General features: G+C 41.0%; 1 long non-coding RNA gene across 1 annotated transcript in view; it reads left to right on the forward strand.

Annotated features, from left to right (window-relative positions):
* LOC117886814 overlaps positions 1-25,886 on the forward strand; it is a 100,127-nt gene that overhangs the window by 620 nt on the left and 73,621 nt on the right. Inside the window, exon 2 of the long non-coding RNA XR_004648060.1 lies at positions 9,551-9,622. This is a non-coding gene — a long non-coding RNA (uncharacterized LOC117886814). The remainder of the gene's footprint in view (positions 1-9,550; positions 9,623-25,886) is intronic.

Raw genomic sequence — 25,886 nt, forward strand, 5'->3', positions numbered from 1 at the left:
ATTTAGAATGGGGTTTAATCATGAGATTTGAAACCATATCTGAGCTTTTCCAGGGTAAAGAGGGTTTGGATAGGATGTTGATACACGTGCATTTTACAAAGCTGGGTCAGTTTATGCTGCAAAGTTTGGGTCTAGATGTGGTCCAAACTTCTCCAAAATACAAGCAGTTCATATGCATTACTAGATACATATTATAGGTGATTATATTGGATTATTATTTAATCCAGTATATTTCATTTTTTGGCTCTAGGATTGTACTTACTGCTTCAGAAACATCTTCCTAATATCTTGGTAGTTATAATAAAATTATTTTGGCACCTTGTGCAAACATTAGGCATTATGGTAGTATTACACTGGCCCACAGGAGCACAGAGTAATCTCCCATGAGGCTTCAGCCAGAGAAGTCTCCCACTTCCTAGAAAAGGAGGGGAAGGAATCCTGATTGCATGTAATGAGAGGCTTCTCTCTTTAAGACCAGCTGCTCAGCCATCTACCCAGGTGAATCTCTTCAGAATTGTTTGCCTCATTAGAGTGCTCTAGATTGCAGTGTAGAGGCTAGTAGCTCCAGGAAAGGGGGTATTTGAGGCAGCTCTCTGCCTGCATATGTGCACAATATAGCCTTGTAAAGGGGGATGAAGAATTATTCTACAGCCCTCCTCTTGCTCAATTTTTGGGGGGAGGGAGTTGGTTCAAACCTTGAGTTCCCCCAATGTGTGAAGCCTGAGGTGAAGATGTTCCTATTAGTATCTCCCCTACTGCCTAGGGAGGAAAGGTGAAAAGGCTAAGCAGGAAGTGGAGAGCTGAAAAGCAGGATGTTCTGTGCAACATGGCCTTGAAAAGAAGACTGTAGAGGTACTTTGACTTGATTTATTGCGCTGGGATGTGGCTCCTGTGAGGGAAGTGGATTTGAATTGATGCAACTGTCTATCTTGTTCCCCCTCTGCACAATAATCTGATAGGGATGTGCTGGAAGAAGCTTCATGCTGCCTCCCCTAGCTTAGGAGGAGGGGGAGGGAATTTCTGGCTCTTAAGTAATGGATCCTGCTTGTAGGCCTAAATGCTGTCATAACTTGTTTATTATGGTGCTTTTCACATGAGCCAGCACCTTTTCAAGTGAGGTAAATGGTAGCTGGGAGGGACAAGATAGCAAGTACGGAGAGGCATGTCTCTGCACATTTGAAAGAGATATGCCTCTCCCTAGAGATATTTCCCCTTCCCCACCTGTATGCCAGTCCACCACACTGCAGACTTTATAAGGCATGTGTCTTCTTTCCTGGGAGGCCCTTGTTGCCTCCCTCCAGTGCTGCATTATCCTGTGCATAAGCAAATGTCAAACTATCACATAATCCAACAGCAAATTCATCTCTCAAAGTTATTTTCTTACTCTATGTAAGTGTTTTGAGCCTACTTTGAAATGGAGTGAAGAATCAACAGCCTGGATGAGTACAGTTTTACCAATCTGAAATAAAATGAGCAAAGGCCAAATATTAAGGAATAGCAAAGAAGGATTTCCTTCTGCTGGTATCATTGCCAGCATCCGTCTATCAAGTATCTAGGTGAAATATAAGCCATGTGCTAAATTAAAATATACCATTTATATACTTCAAGCATGGTTATCTTTGTTTTGGTTCTGTCTCTACCCATTCTTTCTGTCATCCCTTCCATCTTCTCCTTCACCACCACCCCCAACAAATTGATAGTAAACAAATATAATAATACACTAAAAGAGAAATGCATTAAAACCATAGCAGCTGCTACATCAAGTAGCTGAGGAAATGATACAGTCTTTACCACTACCAAATAGGTTGTGTACAGCAGGACTCAGTTGAAGTGAATGGTACAATTCAAATCTCTCTTAGCTGTTGTTTCAGGCTGTCTGCAGAGGTAGGTAGAAGCATTTTTTTTTTTTTTTTAGTTAAAGCTGAGTTTCCAATTTCATCATGTGACTTCAGAAGCTGCTTATGACTTAATCTGACCCTGGTCTGTACCCAGATGATCCTGTCCAGATTTTACACTCAGCCCATTACAAGCTGGGACAGAACTTTGTGAGTTTAGAGCAGGGGTCAGCAACCTTTCAGACATGCTGAGTCTTCATTTTTTCACTCTAATTTAAGGTTTTGTGTGCCAATAATACATTTTAATGTTTTTAGAAGGTCTCTTTCTACAAGTCTATAATATATAACTAAACAATTGTTATATGTAAAGTAAATAAGGTTTTTAAAATGTTTAAGACGCTTCATTTAAAATTAAATTAAAATGCAGAGGCCCCCCCCGGTCTCATGGCCAGGACCCCAGCAGTGTGAGTGTCACTGAAAATCAGCTCATGTGTCGCCTTTGACGTGCGTGCTGGAGGTTGCCTACCCCTGGTTTAGAGAGTATGTTGTGAAGGCTCAAGTGCTGTAGACTTGATGATCAATCAGAATTACATTTGCAATTATATATTGCACTGCTGAGTCTCAGTGCCATGGTTTAAGAAGCTCCCTGTAGCCATGGTTCACAACAGATAGCACTTTGCAGGAAGCACCCAGTACTATAGCTTGAAAGATCCCTAAGTGGTAGCATGATAAGGGCCTAACAAATAATGGTGAAAGACAATTTTTTTTAAATATTTAAAGTTTCAAATATAGATCCTGTTCCTTCAAACACTTACACGTGTGCTGATCTTTTAAGCATGTGAGTAATCACACTGAAATCAGTTGCTTAAAGTTAAGTGTGTATGTAAGTGTTTGCAGGTGGGGACTATAGTCCCCAATTCAGTCAAAGAAAATGTAGCTAGAATTCTCATGGGAAGTAACAGTACAGGCAAGATTATAAAAGAGGTGAGTCTATTTGCATTCTTTGTAAACACCAAGCTCCCATTTGACTTGAGAGCATTAAGTTTGAAAAGACTTGAGGTTTCATACTTTTTTTTTTTTTTTTAATTAAAAAAAAATATGCCAAGTGATTTAGCAAAAAATCTACTAGGACTAAGAATGGTTTTATGAAACTTTTCTTAAAAGTTTGTACGAGAGCAAGATTTATTTTCTTTTTGAAATTTTAAGCATTTCACTTTGGTTTTGGAAACCCAGACATAACAGTATTAGAGAATCAGAAAGTGAAACTGATCAGTTTTGTTTCACTGGCAAAGAAATGCAAAGTTCATTAAATAGACTGCAAAAATTGTCAAAAAAAATTAAATCTTTTAATTTTAAGAGTCTACAGTTCTACTAGTAACACATAATAATGCTCCTTCCTTCCTTTCTTTCTCTCAAAAATGAGAGCTGATGAAGTACCCTAAGGCCCGGATTGGCCTTTGCTCTGCCCCTAGTGTAAACATTATACCAGTGCAAAGTGGGTGTAAAATGCTACCAGATTAGAATGTTAGCATTTTACAGCCACTTTTTAATCACTTTGCACTGGTGTAAATAATGGCACAAGGTGCATTTGGTTCTAAATCTTATACCTATCAATAAACCTCGTAATGGAAGAAAAAAGTTTCTCTCCATTCCTGCAATGATATTACAAATACTAAGGCCATGTCTACTCTATGGGTGCTGTAACTGTAGCACCATAGTGTAAATGCTTCCTACAGTAACGAAAGGGGTTTTCCCATCTCTGTCAGTAATCATCTCCCTGAGTGGTGGTAGCTAGGTCAATGGAAGTATTTTCCCATCAACCTAGCCACAGCTACACCAGCTGTTGGTCGACACAGTTACAGTGCTCAGATGTGTGAATTTTTCACACCTCTGAGTGCCATAGCAATGTGGTGCTAAACTATAAGTGTAGATCAGGTCTAATTTTTTGGGGCAGATTTCAAAGTACCAAAATAACTGATAGATTATGGGGCGAAAGAAACTGAATACATAGATAAGAGTTACTTTTTGAATTCTTTATAATATTCAGGAAGCAACTAACAGGATAGCAAAACCCAAAGAATTTTTCGGAAGTCTATCAGAATAATAATTCTAACTCCTTTTAAGCATCACAACACACCTAAAGGTGGTAATGTATTTTAGTCATTAGAAAAAGAAGATAAGGGAACATCAGCAAATAGGGAAAAGTAACGAGATTCTGGCTGTATTGCTTGGATGAGCTAAAGCGGGAAAGAGAGTCCAGGGGCTTCCTCCCTCTCACTCAGGACTTGTCTTTAGTGAGGGTTAGTGGGCATAAAGCCGGGGTATAAATGTACAGTGCAGTAGCCTGCTGTGCATTAAGTTGTCATGTGGACCCTGCTACTGTGCACTAAAAGTTCTGTAGTGTACTCTGAGGTAAAGAAAAAAGCAGTACATTAAGGTGCACTACTCAACTTTTAGTACACTATAGCAGAGTCCACATGATCAGCTAGTGTGCTGGAGATTTACATCCCTGTTTCCCATGCATATAGGCCTGGTCTACACCTAAATATTAGATCAATCTAGTTACATCATTTATGACTGTGAAAAATGTCATGCCCTGTGTGACTTGGTTAGGTTCACTAAACCCCCACTGTAGATCCAGATAGGCTGAAAAACTCCTGTCAATGCAGGACGTGTCTATGCTACAGTGGCACAGCTGCAGGGCTGTAACTGGGCTGCTGTAGTATAGATATAGCCTAGGGTCTCCATGTAGACATGCCCTCAGCTATGAGAGAGGTTTTGTGGAGTTTCACCTTGGGAAGAGGGAATGAGCTAGGGCTGTGAGGGCCTGCGAAGCTCTGCCATATTTTCTCTGCAAAGCCATGCCAAAGTCTTTCAAGTTACTGTAGCTTGTTTCAAGTTACTTTAACTTGTTCAGCCTCCTCAGATGTGGGGGTGGGGGATGAGGTGGGAACTCTGGGATCAGCAGTGGCCAGGAGAGCATGTTACATGAGCTGTACCTTCAAGAGATGGCAACATGGAGACGGGGGGAGTCATTGGATTTCTCCGACATGCCAGAAGAATTAGGATGATACTCAATTCTCATAGCATTTCCAGGTCCATTTATGGGTTATTCTCATGGGGGGAGAAGGTAGAAGGTCTACAGTGAACATTCAACATCTTGTAGTGAGAGCTTGCTGAACACAGCAAAAAAGTATTTGCAGATATTCTTGCAAATAGCCTCCCTCTTTTCCCTATTACTTTGTCCTTTTCTTTCCTGTTCGTTTGTTCTCTTTACCTATTGTCTCTCCTCATGTGCTAAGTGTCAGTTTCTGTACCTATATTCACCCTCTGGGTCCTTAAGGACACCTTCTTAAGGTTTCCGCCTCCTAGCTGTAACCCCTCTTGGGCAGAGTCCTGCATTTCTCTCCCTCCTGACTAGGGTTTTAAGGTTGCGTATCTCCCTGCATGAGCTTGTGCCAGTACTTTGCTTTTTCTCCCAGGGCTATGAACAGTGTATTGCTGGCAGTTAACACACAGCCCTTTCTAAGCCAGCACATTTATTCTTAAGGTAAAAACATTACGGAGAGAACTTAAACAATAAAACCTATCCATCATATGTGGCCCAAGTAGGCTAAAGTCTTTCCAACCTTTTCACAAATCCATTGGATGGATTAGAAAAAAGGACCCAAGTCGGTTTAAATGCAGCCTTTTTAAGCTAAAAGCCAATTATTTGCTTTCCTAGTCTCTGGAAACCCAGTTTAAACAAGTATATGCAAATTTCCCCAAGGGGTGGTACTTCTCTGAAGGTGTTTACAGTGTGAGTGATTCATCTTAATCACTCCTCACAGTTTTATTTTCTGAAGGTGCTGTGGAAACCCTCCCCCATGGAGAAGAATGCAATTGTACATGCAATCCCTAGCCCTCAGTGATACATAAAGATACTACATGTGATTGCAGTATCTTGTCACGCTAAGATTTTATGCTTTTGGGGGCAGCAACTTTTAAAAAAAAATTACATGTTTGTACAGTGCCTAGCACAAAAGGGTCCTGATCCCTGGTTGAAGTTCTTGCCATATAATACAAATATTTACAGAAAACAAAGTGGTGTGAATATTAATTTTGAATAAATATTCAGTGAATGCTTGTCCTGGAAAGACTCTCCTGCCCATTTTGTGAAAGCTCTTTCTATTATTCACAGATTAGATTCCTCAAACAATTATGAATATTCGTGCGCACCTTGCGCTTAGAAAAGGAACTCTGTTTTTTAAGGACTAGGTTATCCAAGTAGAGGGAAAAAAACAGTGCCGTATGACTTATTGTGTGGCTTCCTAACTGTGGCTGTGAAGCACCTGGTTACCTCTGCGGAGATCTAGGAAGAAGGGGACCCACATCAGGGCCGAAATGGGGCTCTGGGTGATCGCTACTTCCCACCACCCAACACAGATGTAATGAGGTTAAGTGGTGTCTGTATAAAGAAATTAAAACTACTGATTATTCCTTAAGATAGGCTTTTAATGACTTATGGATATAAATGCAACACAGACAGAATAGGAAAAGAAAAATTAAAGAGCAGCATTGAATAAGGATTAATATAAATGACAAATTATATTGCAAACAAGTACAAGTACACTTTTACTACTATTTTTAATACTGCAGCATTAATATAACCTGAGGTCAAATTATCCCAACACTACCATTCTTAATACTATAATGTCAGCACAACTTGAGATCAAAACAGCTCGAGCAACCCAGACTTCTTTACTCCGTTACCTTATTCTGCATGCAACCAGACTTTTTCTTTAAAACCGTATCCTGCCAAGAATATGTTACCCTTTAGTCGACCGCTCTTTGCATTGGCCAGGTGCAGATAGTCGGTGCAGTTCAGGTTTCCTCGGTTCAGGGGGTGTGGGTCAGACCGATCAAAGAGAATAACTTCTTAGTCCAAGACACACACACACACACACACACACACCCCCTCCTGAAGTTCTACACATTTAATCTCATCTGCCCGCTGTGCTTTGAAGCAGGTCAACCAATCAGGTTAGACCAAATTTAGTGTTATCGCTTTGGCTGTATAATTCATGCTTACTTATTTTCTTGTAGCCAATTATTATTTTAATTTTATAGGTTATGCTCAAGGAGATAGCTTATTTCTATATAGCCCACTGTCTCGATTGTGGTTTCCCTTAGTTTTCTAGGTAACTTACCTCTAAATGGGCTGTTGGCTTGATTGTGGGTAAGGTTATCTTGATGACCTGTGCCTAAAGGCCTAGCCCATCAAACCCACATAGGAATCAGTTCTTTGGCTGCAGCGTCTCTTGACCACAAGTTGTAGCTTCATTTTGCAAAGCTTGCTTTTTAAAGATAATTTTGCAAAGCTCATTTTATAAAGCTTCCGGAAGCTTTAGGCCTAACACTGGCAATATTGGTGTTCATCTTAAGCTTGACAACAATCTTGCTCAAATTAATCACAACCTCCTGCCTGTAGCTTGAGAAAGCCTTGTCTCTGCTTGTTGGGGGTGAGCTCTCCACCTCCACCAATCGGGGCAACACAAACACTTTCCTTTAGGCCTATGCGGCCCCCCACCCATCTTCCCCTCTCTGCAGGTTAGCAGTAGACGCACTCCAATCTCCAGGCATCTTCCTGGAGTGTCCAGCCTCTGTTCCACTGGACACTCGCAGTATTCACTATAGGGGAGAAAGCCTGGTGTGAGACCTGAACCATAGTCACCAAAGTCAGCCCATGCCATTAACCAAAGTCAGGCCATGTATTAAAGCAGATGCTTACAGATTCACTGTCCGATACATGAATTTGGCAATGGCAGTGCTATCGTTGCTAAAATACAGGCACTCCAAAGAAGCAACAGATACTGGGTATGTATGTTGTGAACACATTGCAAAAGAGTAGCCCAGGTACATCCTGACCTAACTCCAGATAAGAGGGTTTGACCGAAGTGATTGATAGGGATGTTTTGCCCAAGACATTTGGAGCAAGGTACAAGGGGAGGTAACAAGCAGATGTCATGAAACACGTAAGGTGGTATGTAAGTTGTTTGACTCAGTCTATAAATGTTGGGATACCTCACCGTAACCCTTCGTGCGGCCTAGGGGACAGGAGAAAGTCCTGCTGCTGACTGAGCCACTCCTTGTCCCTGGGCACTCAGGTGTTAGCGAACCTATAACCATGGAGCCAGGGCGCGAGGAGGGTATCTTGAGGGCAAGAAACCTGACCGAGTGCCTTGGTTATCGAACCGTGCCTATGTTTTTTGTTTGTGTAACATCGAAGTCTGCTGAATTAGCAGGCTGCATTCTCTGCTAGTGTTAATGACACCGGAGCTCCAGGAACAGAAACACTGAGTAATTCTAACAACTTAGCAGCCTGGACATCATTCTTCAGCAACTTTCTTAACAACATTCACAGATTTGCTCCTCCCAAAGAAGCAGTACCCCCCCGAACTTACCAGTTATACCTTAGATCACCACTCCATCTAACATACAGTACTTAGATACGTTTATAGTGAAAACAAGTAAAAGTTTATTTAACAAAGTATAGAGATTTGAGTGAGAGCAATTAGGATTATTAGGAAACAAATGGTTACATATAAAATAAGATGCATTCTGGAGCCTTGACTTAATTACAGTATATTCTCATATTTCATAAAATATTGCTCACCAGTGTTTTCTGGCCAGACAGGCCGTGGTCCCTTGTTCCTGAGACAAGCCACATTGTCAGTTTATCTCCTAGGTGAGTGATACAATCTTGTTCCCTCTCCGCCTCTTTTTTTTTTTTTTTTTATGCAGTTACAGACTATTGTCTCTTCTGCCAGGAGGTCTTCTGTGCAGAGACTTATTTTGGGGTTCTTTTGTCTTTGCAAATTCTCAGGCTCACACCTGGCCTGAGAATTAAACATAGCCTGTGTCCACGGATGTTCATTATTCTGTAAGTTGATGGATTTATCTCAGAATGATAAGCTTTACTTTAACAGTTTTGGAACTCTTATTTTACGTATCTCTTAAACAATTTTCTGTATAAACATCTTGCAACTATTATGACAATCAGTGGGCCACTGGCTCTTGGTAGAGACTTACATGCCTCCCTTGTGTGAACTTAACATGTGTATATTTGACCCTGGGGATCCCTGAAAAACTCTTTGTATCCCTCTGCCAGGTGGCACCAAGGTATTCCTGGGTCATGCTTCTGTAATATCATATAGAGCAACTACTCATAGGATCCAATCCACAAACAAAACATGCATGAAAACATTTTAATACAAAACTAACTCCAAATGAACAAATGTGTTTTATTTTTTTTAAATTGCATTTTCACAAATAATTTTAAGCAGAAAGAAGGACTACATTCATCAGATAAATTATTTGCAATGAATAACTCAACCAACCCTGTTAGACTTCTGGAAGCTCTCATCCCTATTGGGCTTTAAACTCTGGACCAAGGTTTCCTTCACACAGCTTGCATTACTAGTGGGGATTATACTAGACAACAAGTCTTAAATAAGGTTATAGTGGGAAATAAATAACATTTTAGTTTATTAAGACTTACAGTATGAAACAGTTGAAAATGCTAGTAATAGATCTAATACAGGGCTCAAAATTATCCATGCTAATGTGAAGTGGTATTGCCAAATTTTGTAATTTTTTGTAATTATCACCTTAAGCAGTTTAAGTGGATTGTTCTGTTCAGTTTTCTGTATAACTTTATTCTCTTATCTTTTCAGAGTTTGCAGTAACAGAGTTTCTTTTGTTAAGGAAATCCTCTAGCATTCCCACACTACATAAACATTTGAACTGTAAGTACCCAGTCTTTTTTAATATTTTTCAAAATTTTGTGATTACACTTGTCTGCACCCTTGGAATACTTTATTTTAACCTAATGTCCTGCAGATCCTGTTGCAACTCTTTCCTTATAATTCTAATTAGGGGTACCACTGTTTCCATTCCTAGAAGAAGAATTTCAGATTGTGATAAGGTGCCCAGTATTGAAGTGTGTGTGTAAAAGTAGAAATTCAGTGCACGTATACAGCCCTTGATTTGCATGTGTGCAAATGTCAGAGATTGCATAAACATTGGAGTTTGTATGCTCTGAAGTCAGGGGTGCACACAAATGTTTGGTTTTTTTGTTTTTTGTTGTTTTGAATGTACACTTCTGAAAATCTGTCCCATTAGATACTGTATTCTGCAGACCATACAAACTGGTTAAACTATGAAGGGAAATATTCCCATTGTTTATTTCTTCTGAGGTTTATTTAGTCTATTATTTAATCTAGCTGAATGCATATTCTGAACAAACAATTGTCTATATTCCAGAGAAGCATAGAAAGGATATTTTCTAATGATACAAGGGAGTATCATAGCAATAATAAAATTTCAAATTTATCTAGCCCCAGGGATTCTCAAACTTCATTGCACCCTGACCACTTCTGACAACAAAAATTACTACATGACCCCAAGAGGGGGGACTGAAGCCTGAGCTGACTCGAGCTTTGCTGTCCTGGGGGTGCCAAAGCTGAAGACCCAGGGCTTCAGCCCCATGCAGGGGGCCTATAACCTGAGCCCCGCTGCCCAGGGCTAAAGCCCTGAGTCTTGGGCTTCTGCCCCAGTTGGTGGGGCTTGGGCTTGGGCTTCTTCGGCCCTCAACCCCTGCAAGTCTAAGCTAGTCCTGGCTACCCCATTAAAATGGGGTTACGACCCACTTTGGGGTCCTGACCCACGGCTTAAGAACCTCTGATCTAGCCCCATTCTTCCCAAATTATTTCGTAGCTATATAATGCTGTATAAACTGTACATGCATTAAGGTTTGCAGTGTTGTAGCTGTGTTGATCCCAGTATATTAGAGAAACAAGGTGGGTGAGGTAATAGCTTTTATTGGACCAACATCAGTTGGTGAAAGAGAGAAGTTTTCAAGCTTACGCACAGCTCTTTTTCAGGTCTGGGAAAGGTACTCTTAGGCCTGGTCTAACCTAAAAAGTTAGGTTGTCCCAGCTGTACTGCTCATGGATGTGAAAAATTCACACTCCTGAGCAATGTAGTTAAGCTGCCCTAACCCCTGTGTAGACAGTGCTAGGTTGCCAGAAGAATTTTTCCATTGATCTTGCTATCCCCCCTTGGGAAGGTGGATTAGCTATGTTGACTAAGTGCTGCAGCTGTGCCATTGTAGAGTTTCAAGATTAGACAAGCCCAAAGTGTCACAACTAAGTACAAGGATAGAACCGATAAGGGGATAATACATGTTGCAAGAAACAATTCAAGGTGAAGTTGGCAGTTAACTCCTCTACAGTTGTAGGACAAAGGAGGGTTATTACGTTACAGATCGTTGTAATGAGCCATAAATCCAGTATCTTTATTAAATCCATGATTTTTTGGTATCTAGCAGAGTTATGAATTTAAGTTCCTAGGTTCGTCTTTTGAAAATGTTGTGCAGGTTCCTACAGATGCCTATAACAACATGTGGTTTACCTCATCCAGTGCACTAAATGCCTCAGCAACCTCTGTGTAGGTAAAAAAGAGACAATTACTACACTCTCAAATGAATTCACCCAGAAAGATGATAAAAGACAAACACACCATATCACCCCATGTGAGTACTTTTTACAAAATGATCCCTCCATGTTTGACCTCTGTCCTCATCCTCAAAGATAGAAAGCACGGGACATCTTGTTCCTAACATGATAGTGCTGCCATTTGTTCCAGAAGCCATCTTCGCCTTTTGTGCAGTGTGGCTCTGAAAGAACCTGTGCAACAAGGAGACGCCAATGCCGCAGGGAAGATTTGGTATGCACCGATGCATGCAGCTGGGACAGTGATGAGTGTAGCAACTAACCACAACAGACACACATTCTGAGGGGGAGTAGAAATGTTTCAACTATCTGTGAATTACTGTGACTATTTCTGTGAGTAAATATAGCTTGAAGGGGTGTTGTGTTAGACAATCAGTAGTTCATAGTTGTATGTAAGGGTTACAGAAGAGTACATGGTTATATTTTATTCATACAGTATGGTCAAACAAGACATTCTACAGCCCTTTTTTCTCTGAGTCATTATTGTTATATAAGTAATAGTAAGATGATAATTACAGTTAAACTATGCGTGCTTTAGACTTATTCTCCAGCCAAGCAGGTACATCAAAAATGTATGTTTTGTAATTAGGGGGTAGGGCCTGTTTCTATGAATTATAGCCCTTTTTGTGATTTTTTTTTTAACGATTTTTTTATTGTATGCCCAATAATGTTTAAACATTACGTGATATAGAAAAACTGCACCACTTTCAGCATCTCCATCCACCCTGGTGCTGACTGCCAGATGTGTGCCTAATGCAGTAGCAATGAAATTTTCTAGCTAACTAGAAGCTAAGGTTTCTAACTAAGGTTATCCCTTAGTGCCCAAAATGGGTTCAGGCTGGTAGACTAAAACAATAAGCAGAGAACTGGGTAGATGCCCCTTGGTGATAATGGGGTATTGTGACTATACACATCAGAGGTGCCCTTTAAAATATTTCTTTTGTACTAAGTCTACAGGGCTTCCTAGGCTCAGTTTGCATAGTTTTTATCCAATCAGAAAAGAATTTCTCATTGCTGGGGGGGGGAGGGGAGACGGAAGGGGACGAGAGCATTCCAGTTTCCTGTAAAATTCACGGCAAACACAATATTTCATGATTTTGAGAAACCCTGATTTCTCACTGCTTTCACCTGCACAGCTCTGCTGCTACAACAATTCTCGTATGAGAAAGTAGTAACCAGTTTATTAGAAGTTGAAGGACATCAGTTAGCAACTATCAAGCATTCAAATCTTTTTTCATGAAAGCTTTCTGAGAAGTACTGTCTGTCAAAACCACTAGAGACTTAGGCATTCTCTAGCAATAATGTATCTAGGGCCAAAACAGTTTACTTAAAATTATTTAATTCAGTGAATTCAGTCAGTTCCAGACTATTTCCAGCAAATATTGCTTTACTGATTTACGAAAATGAGCAGAGAGCCTTTTTGCTGTCTTCCTTCAGTCACAAAGCAACAATTTTGACTTCTAGAGTTTCATTTATTTTCTGGTGAGATGATTGAATAAAAGTCCTGTATTGGATACAGAGCTCCATGTACTGATACCTTAATGTAGTGTATAGTCATGTTGTAGGATGGTTCCACTCTGGAAAACTCCAAGGGGGCAGCATTTCTCTAACCAGTTATGAAGTGGTGTTTGTTTCATAGCTGTACCCTAAAGAACAAGTTGAGGCTCATACATGAATTCTTTGAGCTTATTTAACCACCCCCACCACGTCCCATTGGCATGATTTGTTTTAGCTCTAAAGGTTACATTGTGACTTGGACTTCAGCAGGAGCAAGATTGTATCCCATGACAATTCTGGTACTAATCTCAACAGGAGCAGGAGCTGGCACTTTAACATGTCTCTCTTGGGTTTGCAGAATTTCTGAAATACTTTTTAATAACTAATATTAGAATGAGAATAAATTTTATCTGCAGTTTATTTTATAGTATGGGCCATGTGTCTAAATCATTAGATTTACCCCCTTGCTCTTAACTGCCTCCAAATCTCATAGCCTTTGTGAGCAATACATAACTAATCTTTAAAATCTTTACTATTAACCCTCCAAGTAAAACAAAATAAGTCTGCAGATATTCTTTACCATTTAAAAAAAAATGGACTACTAGTTCACACATCTATTTCCTTTGTGTTTTCTGAGAAAACATTAAAAATAACGGTGTTAACTTGTGTATATATCCTCACACTTTTCCTTGACTAATGAAAGTCATTTTTGACCTATAGTGTATAAAAAAGCCAGAACATAAAGTCTGTTTTCTACCTTAATGACCTTCTCTGCAGTTCCAGAGGGAAAAAGGCCTGCAGCAGACATAAAATAAAATCCTTTTTCCCACCAGCACAAAACACAATAAACTTTAATAAGGTCAGACAGCTATCTTTTCAAATAGTAGCACAGCTTGGTTTTCAGACCCACAGTTTGTTGCATTCTTCATTTCAATGGATGGCAAAAGATAACTGAGAGGATGCAATGAGATGGTTCTTTCAGAAGGTCAGGGATTTAGAAGATGATTTGCGCTCTCTCACTACAAAAGGCTGGTTTCATTAACAGACATGAATGCTACCAGCTACAAGTTTAGAAGATTCCTTTTCTAAGGCTGTTATGGTCAGAGGTCCGTGACATTTCTAGGACCATTTAGGTGGCAGGTGGTGATCTAGAGAATTTTCCCCAATCACTGCCTCTTGCTGGATACTGGAATTGTTAATTTAAAACACTAAAAATTATGTTCCTTTTCACTACAGTATTGTAGTGCCTGCAGCCTATGCCACACCACAAGATGTGTGGGAATGGCAGATGAGCCCAAAAAGAAGAGGAGGGCAAAGGTTTCCTCCTCTTGCTAACAAGCATCAAAGAAGACTTCTGCCTCATAGTCAGCCTGCAGCCAGGCAGATTAATAGGGTCTCAAGTTAGTCTGGGATTGTTTCAGATAAGTGTCCCTTGGACATGCAAAGAAGCTGAAAACCGCCCACGGCCATTTTGGCAGCCAGTGTTCCTGATTACAGACCTTGCATCCCACATTTGCTTCCCAGGTCAAGGGATAATCATTCAAACCAGAGAACCTTCAGACACGACCAATCCCACCAACCTCCTGGCCCTGCCCCCTCTAAACTTGGTAGACCATGTTCAGCTGAACTACTACCTGCTGTTAGTTAGAACATCCTCTGGATTCCCCTGTTTAGGTTCTCAAGCCTACAGAAATGAGTGTCGTGGGGCAGGCATCCTAAGGAAAAGCTGTAATTCATCCCCTGGGATATCCACAGACAAACCCCTAAGCTCCCAGCCATTCGTTCCATCAGGACAAGAAAAGATATCCCAAAAGACAAGATAAAATAAGGGCAAAAATATCATCCCTCCTAAACAGTGGGCGGTGTATCTCTCCCCCACTCCCTTTCTGAGTCTGAGCCAGAGGACTCAGCTTGAGGAGAAGCTGCCCACTGTCACTCTAATTAGGAAATGCTCCACAAAGGGGTGAATGGTCTTTTTTTCCTTGGATTTCTGCAACGGGTGATGTGACCTTGTTTAAAGTGATTGATTAATATAAGCCATATCTATGTGATAGTGATTTGGAAGACTTCCTCATACTGACTTATTAAAACGATTTGAATTCTATTGGTCAGGGCCGGTGCAACCCATTAGGTGGCCTAGGCGGTCACCTAGGGTGCTAGCATTTGGGGGGGGGCGGCATTTCGGGTCCTTCGGCAGCGACCACGGCAGCCAGATCTTCGGCTGTCTTGGTCATCATCGGCATTTAGGCAGAGGAAGCTGGGGCAGGGCGGCACGGGGAGGGCCGCCTGCAGCAAGTAAGGGGGGGGCAGGCACACAGGGGAACCGTTCCCCACCCCAACTCACCTCTGCTCCGCCTCCTCCCCTGAGCACGCCGCCCCGCTCTGCTGCTCTCCCTCCCAGGCTTGCGGTGCCAAACAGCTGATTGGCACCGCAAGCCTGGGAGGCGGGAGAAGTGGAGCAGCGACGGCATGCTCGGGGGGGGGGGGGGGGCGGAGCGGGGGGGGGGGGGGGGGGGGGGGGGGGCGGCGGGCCCCCTGGGCCGGGGGGAGCTGCCGCGGGGGCGGGGGGGGGCGCCTCAGGGTGGAGGTGGGGAGCTGCTGTGGGGGGAGGGGCCTCAGGGCGGTGGGGTGTGCCTTAGGGCGGAGGGGGGAGGCGGAGAGCTGCCACAGGGCTGGGCGGGGTTGCAAGGTGGAAGTTTCGCCTAGGGTGCAAAACATCCTTGCACCCGCCCTGCTATTGCCTCATTGCAATGGGCGCTTATCTTTCCTTTGCTATAATGTTTCTCTTTTCTCCCTATCTTTCCTCTTCTCTTGGTCACTAAAGGGGTGACTTTTCCTCTGTCTGTAGTCTTGAAATTGACTTGGGGAAAAATTGAATCAGAAAATACTGTGAACTCTTGCTCTTTGATTTTCATTTAAATAGCTGTCAACCTTCCCTTGATCTTGCCACCAGAGGGAGCTTTTGTTTGCTAAATACTTTTACATGCACGCGCAAAAACACACACACTTTCATGTCAAAAAAGAAGGAAAGCTCAGCAATTATCCATCTGTTGAAATTCAGCATTCTGGTATTTTTGTCATAGCTGATAAATTGTCTCCGCAGCAATTTTAAACCTTCCCCCCCCCCCCCACCCCTACATACACCTAAGAACAAAATCTCCTCTGTTACATCAAGTTAACTCTGGAGTAGTTCCACTGAAATTGGTGGGATTTCTCTTCATTTATTAAAGTGAGATGAAAATCTGGCCCATGCTAGCTGGCCAAGTAGCTCTGGCAGTACATTACATTGTACTGTGCAGAAAATCTGTGTTTGGATGCAATCCATCACTCTCACCTTTGAGTTGGCATGGAAAATAGTAGCAAGAAGAATAAGATCAGAACTTCAAAGAAATCTAAAGAATACAAGCTAGAACCCTATAGGTAAGATGTGAAAGGAGAAAATTTCCTTGATGAACTTCAAAAGATTGGCATTGGGGATCTGAGATTGACTGACTGATCTTTGGCATATATTTTGCAATAAAACATAAATTCAGAAATGTGCAAGTGCAGTAGCATACAGTACAAGAGTGCCCACACTGTGGGTACCATTACCTGGGCAAGCTGCTGATGCTTTTTAATTTTTTTTTGTTTGTTTAGTGTAAAATGTAGCCAAGGATGATGATCCGTAGCTCATGAGTGTAGCCAGGGCATGTAACATCCCATCCCCAGATACCTTAGTTAGGCCCTAATGTTATACACACAAATTTGGCTCCCCTTCAATTCCAGTTCAGTCACTTAGGGAGTGGGAGGAAGATTTGTCAGTCACTGACACAGGAGTGGAGAAGACTAATATCTAGGGGACAAGGAAGGCCCCTAAGAGGAGGGGTTTAGGTCTTTTCTACGTAAAGGACCACATTGGGCTCTGCTCTTCCAGAGGCACTATGCCTATACAAAAACCCACCAGTCAGAACGTAGTAAACCAGTCCCTAATCCATCTGATCCCACCATCAGTTGCAGAGTTTGAAATTCCAGATTCCCTTCTTGTTTAGAAAGCTGCTCTTGTGCTCTGTTTTTTGGTCCCTGGAGAGAGGAGGTTGTCAGAATTTGAGGAGACTCCCAAAGTAAGGCTGGAAGAGTCGTAGCTTAGGCAGTTAATAGGCAGCCCAGGGAGTTGGGAAGTCCTAGATGGAGAGGAGAGGGGGCCCTGGATGTTTTACTTTGCATAAAATTGGACCTTCCAAAAGAGTCAGACTTCTTAAGGGATTCTGTCACCTTATGTTTTCTTGACAGTGAACCTGAATCTTTCTGTGGACTTTATTCCAGTGTCAATATATGCACTAAATACTTCAGCCCCATAGAGTGTCAGCAACTTTAAGTGCTCTAAACATTTTTAAACAAGATTAAATTAGTCAGGAGGATTATCATGTATGGGGAAGGATTATGGCAACTAATATATGTGAGAATCGCATTATAATTCTTTTTGCTGCTTGTGGTGGTGGTTTGAGGTTTATTTTCCCCAAGCTGAAAACCCAAGAGGCAAATTAAAGAAAGAAATAGCCATTCTCAAAATGGGAGGAAGATATATCAATGTTTCCATTACAAGGTGGATGCCAACAACAACTTACTGGCTAGTTGTATGAACATCCCCTACCAGCAATAGTTGAGCTATTGAGAATGGAGACTGTTCCATTCTGCCAGCTAAAGTGTTTGGGGAAATATCTTTTGATTTTTTTTTTTTCTGGTTGTAATTAAACAAGGGGGAGAGCTTAAAGGTCTGATGAATGGAAGGCTGGGGAAGAAAGTAAATTTCACACTGAGAACTAAAAACTTTGAGACAGAAGACCCAAGCTCAGAAATGATCCCAGGACTTCTGTTTGCTAAGCCACGGACAGAGGTGATCTGGGTGGTAAGAGTATCCTCTTTTTCTATAGTATTCCAGACCGTTAGGTTAGGGACCTTTTGTTCTGCCCTTTTATAGAAATAAGCACCATAATTGTAACCATATGTAAGTGGGAGAAATGAGAAGGAAATATACCTGTCTCATGGAACTGGAAAGGACCTTGAAAGGTCATTGAGTCCAGTCCCCCTGCCTTCACTAGCAGGACCAAATACTGATTTTTGCCTCAGATCCCTAAATGGCCCCCTCAAGGATTGAACTCTCAACCCTGGGTTTAGCAGGGCAATGCTCAAACCACTGAGCTATCCCTCCCCCCTAAATGGTATTAATAGCTCCAGAAAAAAAAACTGGGGGGAGAAGAGAACCCCACTCTGTGGAAGGTCGAGTTTGGGATCCTAGAATTTAAGGAGCTACTGAGTTCTGATCCTTCAATTAGGATGTTGAGCACCCATCCTGAAAATAACATTTCTTGCAAGTGTTTGTTTCTGAAATTGTTAGTAAAACAAATATATCTTAATGTGCCACTAAATTTTATTACATCAAGAGTGATGATAAAAACAGTTTGAAACATGATAAATGGCGCATAATAGCCTTTTTAGTCTTCTCTCCATATTCAGCTATACGTTGTAAATATCTTCTGTTTCCAAGAAAAAAGCAACATCAACAATTATGGTATTATATCAGTCACATTTGTTGCTGACTTTTTAGCTCACTATTAAATTAAATGTGCCCTTTGATCTATCACAGTTATCTTTTCAGTGCTAATTCACTTGATAGTTTGTTTTTTTTAAGCCTGGGCAAATTATATCTTTTTTTGTAATTTAGTTTTCACTTAGTATGTGTGAATCTTCAGTATTCAGATACTTTAAATTGGCTTATCCACATACTTCTGTTGGTATTTTGGATTTATTCATCAAAATAATTAATGAAATCACTTTTGAGAGATATTTGGGGGGAAAAAATTTTTGTTGTGGTGGAACTCTTCTTATATGATAACTTAAAAACAATTTTGCCTGTACTGGGTGCTGTTTTCATCTAAGTTACCCATGTGAAATTAAGGAAGTTGGGGGTTTTCTATTCTTTTATAGGCTATATATGCATAAAGAAAACCAAGTAAGTTCAAACATTGCAGTTGTAATTTAAAATATTCTAATGAAATATCTACTATCTGGGTGCTGGACCAGCGAAGGACTATGATGGGTAACACTGAGATCTGAGTGCCTGAGTTGTAAACACATTATCAATCTCCCTTAACAAAATGGTGCATGTTGGACATCTGGAGGGAATTAAACCAACATATGGGGGATACAATAGTTGTTTGCATATTTCTAAAGCCAAGTTTACCCCAGGTAACTCCATTTAAATCATTGTGGTTGTGTCCACTTAGGTCAGTGGTGAATTTGCCCTCTAGAATCTACATTTTGGAATGTCCTTACAGGATGACAGATTTTGGGGGCAAATTCTGGTTCACACATAAGCAGATTAGCATGGTCATACCTATATGCATAATAATTGCAAGGGATTCACGTGTTGTGTTCAGTCAGTTAAGGAGACAGTTATCTTAGTTGAGCCAACAACCTAGAAAAAAACTCTCCATTTTATAATTCTCTCTGGGTCTGCTACAAGATGAGGATCCTCAAGGACGAATCTTTCATCTTTAGTAGTTTGTCAGCTAAAACCTGACTGAAGTGAATTTTGTGATAAAACTTTAGTGTTTGATGGCCCTTTGTAATATCCCGAATCACACAACTTTGTCAGATGTTTTAAACTCTATGCAGGAAAAGTCTGCAAGTGGTGTAGCAGACAGGTTACAGATCACACCTTAGCTGTGCTTACAGAACTGTGAGGAAGAACCCTGGTTAGCCCGTAGATGATTACTTTTTATGTGCATTGCTATTAATTTATTACCTTATTAAACTTTAATAGGGATTGGCTGCTAACGCAACAGGAAAAACAACAGAATGCCAATGGCCTCTAATTCATTCAGTTCTATTAGTTAAAACCAAAAACAATCACATTTAATCAACAAGCTGATTTTGCTCAGTCAATGCAATTACAGTACATGGATTTGGCACATAGTCAATTAACAGAGCAGCTGGCCTACAATGACTGTATTGATAATCTCTCAAATAAGATGCCCTGGCAGAGGTAAAGCCTCATAACAATAAATATACTGCTTCCAGATGGTGAAATGAGTAATGAGCCCAGATGCCCTCTAGCACTGCTTAGCCTGCAAATGCTCTACCTTCAGCACTGAGTTTCTTTGTCAACTGTGGGAACCTATGGACAGTATTAGCTAAATGCTCCTGAAAGGAAGCATCTAAACTATTAATGTCTGACACAGAAGGGTTATAGACAGGCACTGCCACAACCCCCAGGGGAGTTCCATTGCTAGTGTCAAGCTGACAGAGAGGGCAAAGAGCCTAGCTGTGATGCAGCATCAAAGTGAGCAAAATCACATAATTTCATCCCCTGCTGGCAGAGTCTGTGACCAAAAGAAGTGTGATGTTGTGACGGGTTGGATCACAGAAACCCCCTTGGGAGATGTGCAAAGACTACCCCTGCTTCTGTTTTCCCTGCCAGCTCAGGACTCCAGCACCCTGTCTTGCTGAGCCAGACACTCCCATCTGGCTCCAGACACAGATCCAGGGTCTGAATCTCCTGTCCCAAAGCTGCAAGTTTACCTGAAAACAGCTCACAGAAGTGTGCTTGTCTTTAGCACTCAGATGCCCAACTCCCAATGGGGTCTAAACCCAGATAAATCCGTTTTACCCTGCATAAAACTTATGCAGGGCAAACTCATAAATTGTTCGCCCTCTATAACACCGATAGAGAGAGATGCACAGTTGTTTGCTCCCCCAGGTATTAATACATACTCTGAGTAAATTACTAAATAAAAAGTGATTTTATTAAATACAGACAGTAGGATTTAAGTGGTTCAAAGTAGTAACAGACAGAACAAAGTAAATCACCAAGCAAAATAAAATAAAATGCGCAAATCTATGCCTAATCAAACTAAATACAGATAATCTCACCCTCAGAGATGCTTCAGTAAGTTTTTCTCAGACTGGACATTTTCCAGGCCTGGGCACAATTCTTTCCCCTGGTACAGCTCTTGTTGCAGCTCAGGTGGTAGCTAGGGGATTCTTCATGATGGCTCCTCTCCCTCTCTGTTCTCTTCCCCCCTTTATATATCTTTTGCATAAGGCGGGAACCCTTTGTCCCTCTGGGTTTCCACCCCCCTCACTGGAAAAGCACCAGGTTAAAGATGGATTCCAGTTCAGGTGACATGATCACATGTCACTGCAAGACTTCATTACTCACTTGCCAGCACACACATATACAGGAAGACTCACAGGTAAATACAGCCATCTGCAGACAATGGGAGTCATCAAGATTCCAAACCATCATTAATGGTCCACACTTTACACAATTACAATAGGCCCTCAGAGTTACATTTTATATTTCTAGTTTTAGATACAAGAGTGGTACATTTATACAAATCAGATGATCATACTCAGTAGATTATAAGCTTTGTAATGATACCTTACAAGAGACCTTTTGCATGAAGCATATCCCAGTTACGTTACATTCACTTATTACCGTATTTTCTCTAAAACTATCTCAGTTACATTATATTGACTTATTATCCCGTTTTTATAAAACCATATAGACTGCACAACGTCACAGTGTAACTAGGGGAGATGAGTGGAAGAAGGAGGTGTGTGTGATGAAATGTTTTAATATTGCTTTGGCAAGGAAATGTGTAAGTTAAAAGAAACAAGGTTTAAAATAAAAATGATTTCATAAAAATCAGAGGATATTTTTCTGGTAAATATTTGCTCACCTTCAGTGTTCATTATAAGTGAAGTGTTAGTACTGGCCTGGCAAAATGGAGGAAGTGCTGTTCTGAGCTTCCCCACACATACACTTGCCAATACTGTTTTGCTAGCCTGCAATGCCTTTGCTTTCCTTGTTCTGTGCCTCTGCTGAGCAGGGACAACCTATGTAGCCAACTTGTGGTGGTTCGGAGATGTGGACAAGCATCCACTGGCAAATAGATTGAGACCAGATTTCAGTTATGGGGTCTAGTCTAGGTTAGTTTACATCTCCAGAGTTAATATACTAATGCATTAGCCAACTGTTCCAAGAGTACTCATTACAGTGGATTTTAAAGTAATTTAGAAGTAAGACTTGAGGCTTTCTAAAGTGTGAACAAACACCTACCCACCAGTTGAGTGTACTAGAAAGGAAAGAGCATAGGGAGACTGTTCCATCTGTGCAATTGCAAGAGAGGATTCTAAACTCAGTGCTTATTAGAGCCAAAATGGATACAAATTGATAATTCTTAAAAATAAATAAAAGGATTTTTAAAATCCAAAATAAAGAAATTATTTTAAATGTGCCTATTTAAAATTTTAAATTTACAACCTGTGTTAAGCCCTTAATTTAGTATAATCTATTTAAAACCATTTAAATTAAACACAAAAAATAATACTAAGTAGTACATGTTTGCTACCAAGTTTTAAAGACAGTCAAACCATTGGACTGGTGGAAATCACTGACTGAGTACCTGGAACCAGAGTTTGCTGAAGTGCTAAAGCAGCTTTTGACAGCAAGTAACCTCTGCAGACAGAATATTTTCTTCATTTTAGTTTACTCAACTAGTTCAGTTCAATGACTACCATAGTTCATTCAAAGTTAAGAAATCAATTGAGAGTTGAAAAAGCAGGAAATTTGTTTTCACTCTTCCAAGAATAAAATAAGAGAGAAAACTAGATGCGAGAGGATAAGATCTACTAATTCTAAAATTTTGAAGGACATGATGACCAGAAACAATTGGTTAAATTCACTAGCTACAGTTAATTCGTTTAGGGTTGCCAGTCCTCCAGGATTCTCCTGGAGTCTCCAGGAACTAAAGATTGTCGTGATGAAACCTCCAGGAATGCGTCCAATCAAAACTGGCAACTCGAAATTTGTTTTTTATTAATCAATTTTAAATGTAAAACATGCTTTAATAAACTTGTTCACTTTTTTCTTATGTATCAAGCATGTTTAATTTGATAAAATATTTAAAGTGCTGGGTTTATGCATTTTTAATTTAATTTGAATTTCCATTCAAGCAAATCACGTTTTTTTTAAAAAGTCATCTAATAAAAAGAAATGCATCATTCACCATTTTGTAACATAATAAAAATGTAAAAATCAAGAATCTGAATATATGTAAGTTATACAGTTACCTATACACATTTATTTAAGCATTGGGTATCCTCCCAGTGAGCAAAAAAAAGCACCAAATTTAGTGCAAAGGCTGTATTTAGCTGCAAATCAACATATTTTAGTGGTTACCAAGCAATGAGAATCAATTTTTCTTTAGGAAAATAAAGTACAAATGCAAAACATGATTAAAATCGATGATTTAAATCAAGGGGTTTCTTGCTTGCTGTTTTAAATCATGATTAAAATCAGTAATTTAAATCCCATCTTTACCCTGATTAGAGCAATGGGATGAGAAATTACTGTCCGTGTAATAGTCATAGGGGACCCTGGTGGCTCTGACCGGACCGTAAAAGTCGGGTGTGCAGTGGGGCTAAGACAGACTCCCTGCCCTGGCTTTGCATGGCTCCCAGAAGCATCCGGCATGTCCCTGTGTCCCCTAGGAAGCGGGGCAATCAGGGAAGCTCCGCACACTGTGCCAGCCCTGCAGCTCCCGGAGCCCCTGGACCCCTATGCTTAGGAGCTGGACATGCCGGTTGCTTCTGGGAGCCACGCAGAGCTAGGGCAGGCAGGGAGCCTGCCTTAGCCCTGCTGTGCTGCCGAGCGGGGGCCGCCTGAGGTAAGCACTGCCCGGACCACACCCTGAACCCTCTCCCACACCACACCCCCCTGCCGCAGGTCAGAACCTCCTCCTGTACCCTAACTCCCTCCCAGAGCCTGCACCACATGTGCCCCTGCCCTAGCCCTGAGCCCTCTCCTGGAGCCCACATCCCAACCCTGAGCCCCCTCCTTTACCCCAAACACTTAATCCCTGGCCTACCCCAGATCCCACACACCCAGCCAGAGCTTGGAGCCCCCTCCTGCACACCGAATCCCTTGGTCCCAGCCCAGAGCTCCCTCCTGCACGCTGAACCCCTCGGCCGCAGCCACAGCCCCACCCCAGAGCCTGCATCCCCAGCCAGAGCCTGCACCCCAATTCCCTGCACCAGCTCGGAGCCCCCTTCCACACTCTGAACCCCTAGTTTCTGGCCCCAGCCCAAAGTGCACACCGCAACCCTCTGCCCCAGCCCAGTGAAAGTGAGTGAGGGTGGGGGAGAGTGAGCAACAGAGGGAAGAGGGGATGGAGTGAGTGGGGGTGGGGCCTCAGAGAAGGGGTGGGGCAGGGGTGGGGTCTTGAGGCAGGGGCGTTTGGTTTTGTGCGATTAGAAAGTTGGCAATCCTTTGTATGTCACAGGCCACCAATATCACCTAGCACCCACACACTAAATCCAAAAACCAGTAAGATGAAAATAAGGATAAACCCTTAAGTCCTAAATCCTCTGTCTTGTTCAGAGTTATTCCTTTTAAAACAGACCTGTGAATAGAGTACCAGCCTGATGTACAGTCTGCATTCATTGAGGGCATAAAAGCTCCCTTTCTTAGGTATCCAAAGCACCTTTCGTGGCTACTGTGGTTTAAATACATGCTTAAATCACCAGTCAAAATTCAGTACACAAACTCCACAAAAACAAAATAAAAATAGCCAAAAAAAAAATCAAATTAAAACAAATCAATAACAGATGGCTCTAAAATGTGCCAGCCATCTTGCATTAGCCATTTTCATATCACACGGATACATACTTATACACCTCAGCTTGCTCTAGGATGCTCTGGGACTCCAGTCAAGAATCCCATTAATGGGAAATGCCAGGAATATGCATGAACTCTAATAATACTGAAAATTGTAACTAAAATTAAAATTGTGAAACAACTAACATTCACATTAAATAAATGAAGGCATTTAATCTACACTGTCACATGAACCTCTAAAATTAAAATGCTATGTCCCCCACAGTAATAAGTTGTTTTTTCTCTCATAAATTGTTCTATATATTAAGTATTTATAATATTCATGGCAGAAGGGGTCTGTATGTACTTTAAGGCTCGTTAATAGTCTTAATTATAGAGTCTGCTTTCCTCGCATAAAAAAGGCAGACTTAATTATAGGGCCAGATTGTGAAAAGTGATATAACTACCTCTCTGTTTTTCCCATACATGTTTTACACCATGCTGCTTTTTTTTAACTTATAAATAGACACTGTCAGATTTGTGCATAAGTAATTCATCTTTTATGTACGTATAAAACAGTTTTGGACATCTAAAAATCTTTACATATTTCAGTATATTATGGTGTGTGTGATATATATTCTGTAAAATCTTCCAAACAAAGCAAACTACATTCAGGAGGCTTAGTGACTTGATAATTGTTGTATTAACCTGCAAAAATTAAGGCACTCTGAAAACCAAAAAACCTAAGCCATGATGCTTTATCATCTGTTCACAGAAATAACTTAGAAACTAATCATCACCTAGACAGCAAAGCCATGGAGAAAATTCAGTAACACATCAGATTTTATGTAATTTAAAATAGGGCATTAGCAAATTGAGTCTTTCACATACACTATTATATTGACCCCATGGGTAAATATCAGAAAAGGTTTGTACACAGCTCCTGGCTATTACTTGCATTTGCAGATTCTGCTCTCCTCTCATAAAAAGGGAATCTTAGAACACAATTGGGCTTGTTTTTTTTCTTTTGTCAATAAAATGGGTATTTTGGGGGGCTGGGGAAGGGGACACATGCCCAGCACTACATTGTGTATTCTGTTCTTCCTGCTCTTGTACTAATAGTTATTGAAGCAAACTTTTTGTTCTGTCTGTATAAAATGGACAATTGAGAGGGGAATTGAACTCTCCCAGACCTGAACAATTTCAATGTTGATTCAGTGTTATGAATGATTGTAAACTGCTTTGCTTTTCTGTTTTTAAAAACCCTTATATATCAAGCTTAGCTATGTCAGAGGGGATAGAAGAAACAGTCCCCTCCAGCAGCAAAATATTTAGGGCCTAAAAATGTTTGTTTGTGTA

This window comes from Trachemys scripta, chromosome 13 (assembly GCF_013100865.1).
Source record: "Trachemys scripta elegans isolate TJP31775 chromosome 13, CAS_Tse_1.0, whole genome shotgun sequence".
Taxonomy (NCBI): domain Eukaryota; kingdom Metazoa; phylum Chordata; order Testudines; family Emydidae; genus Trachemys; species Trachemys scripta.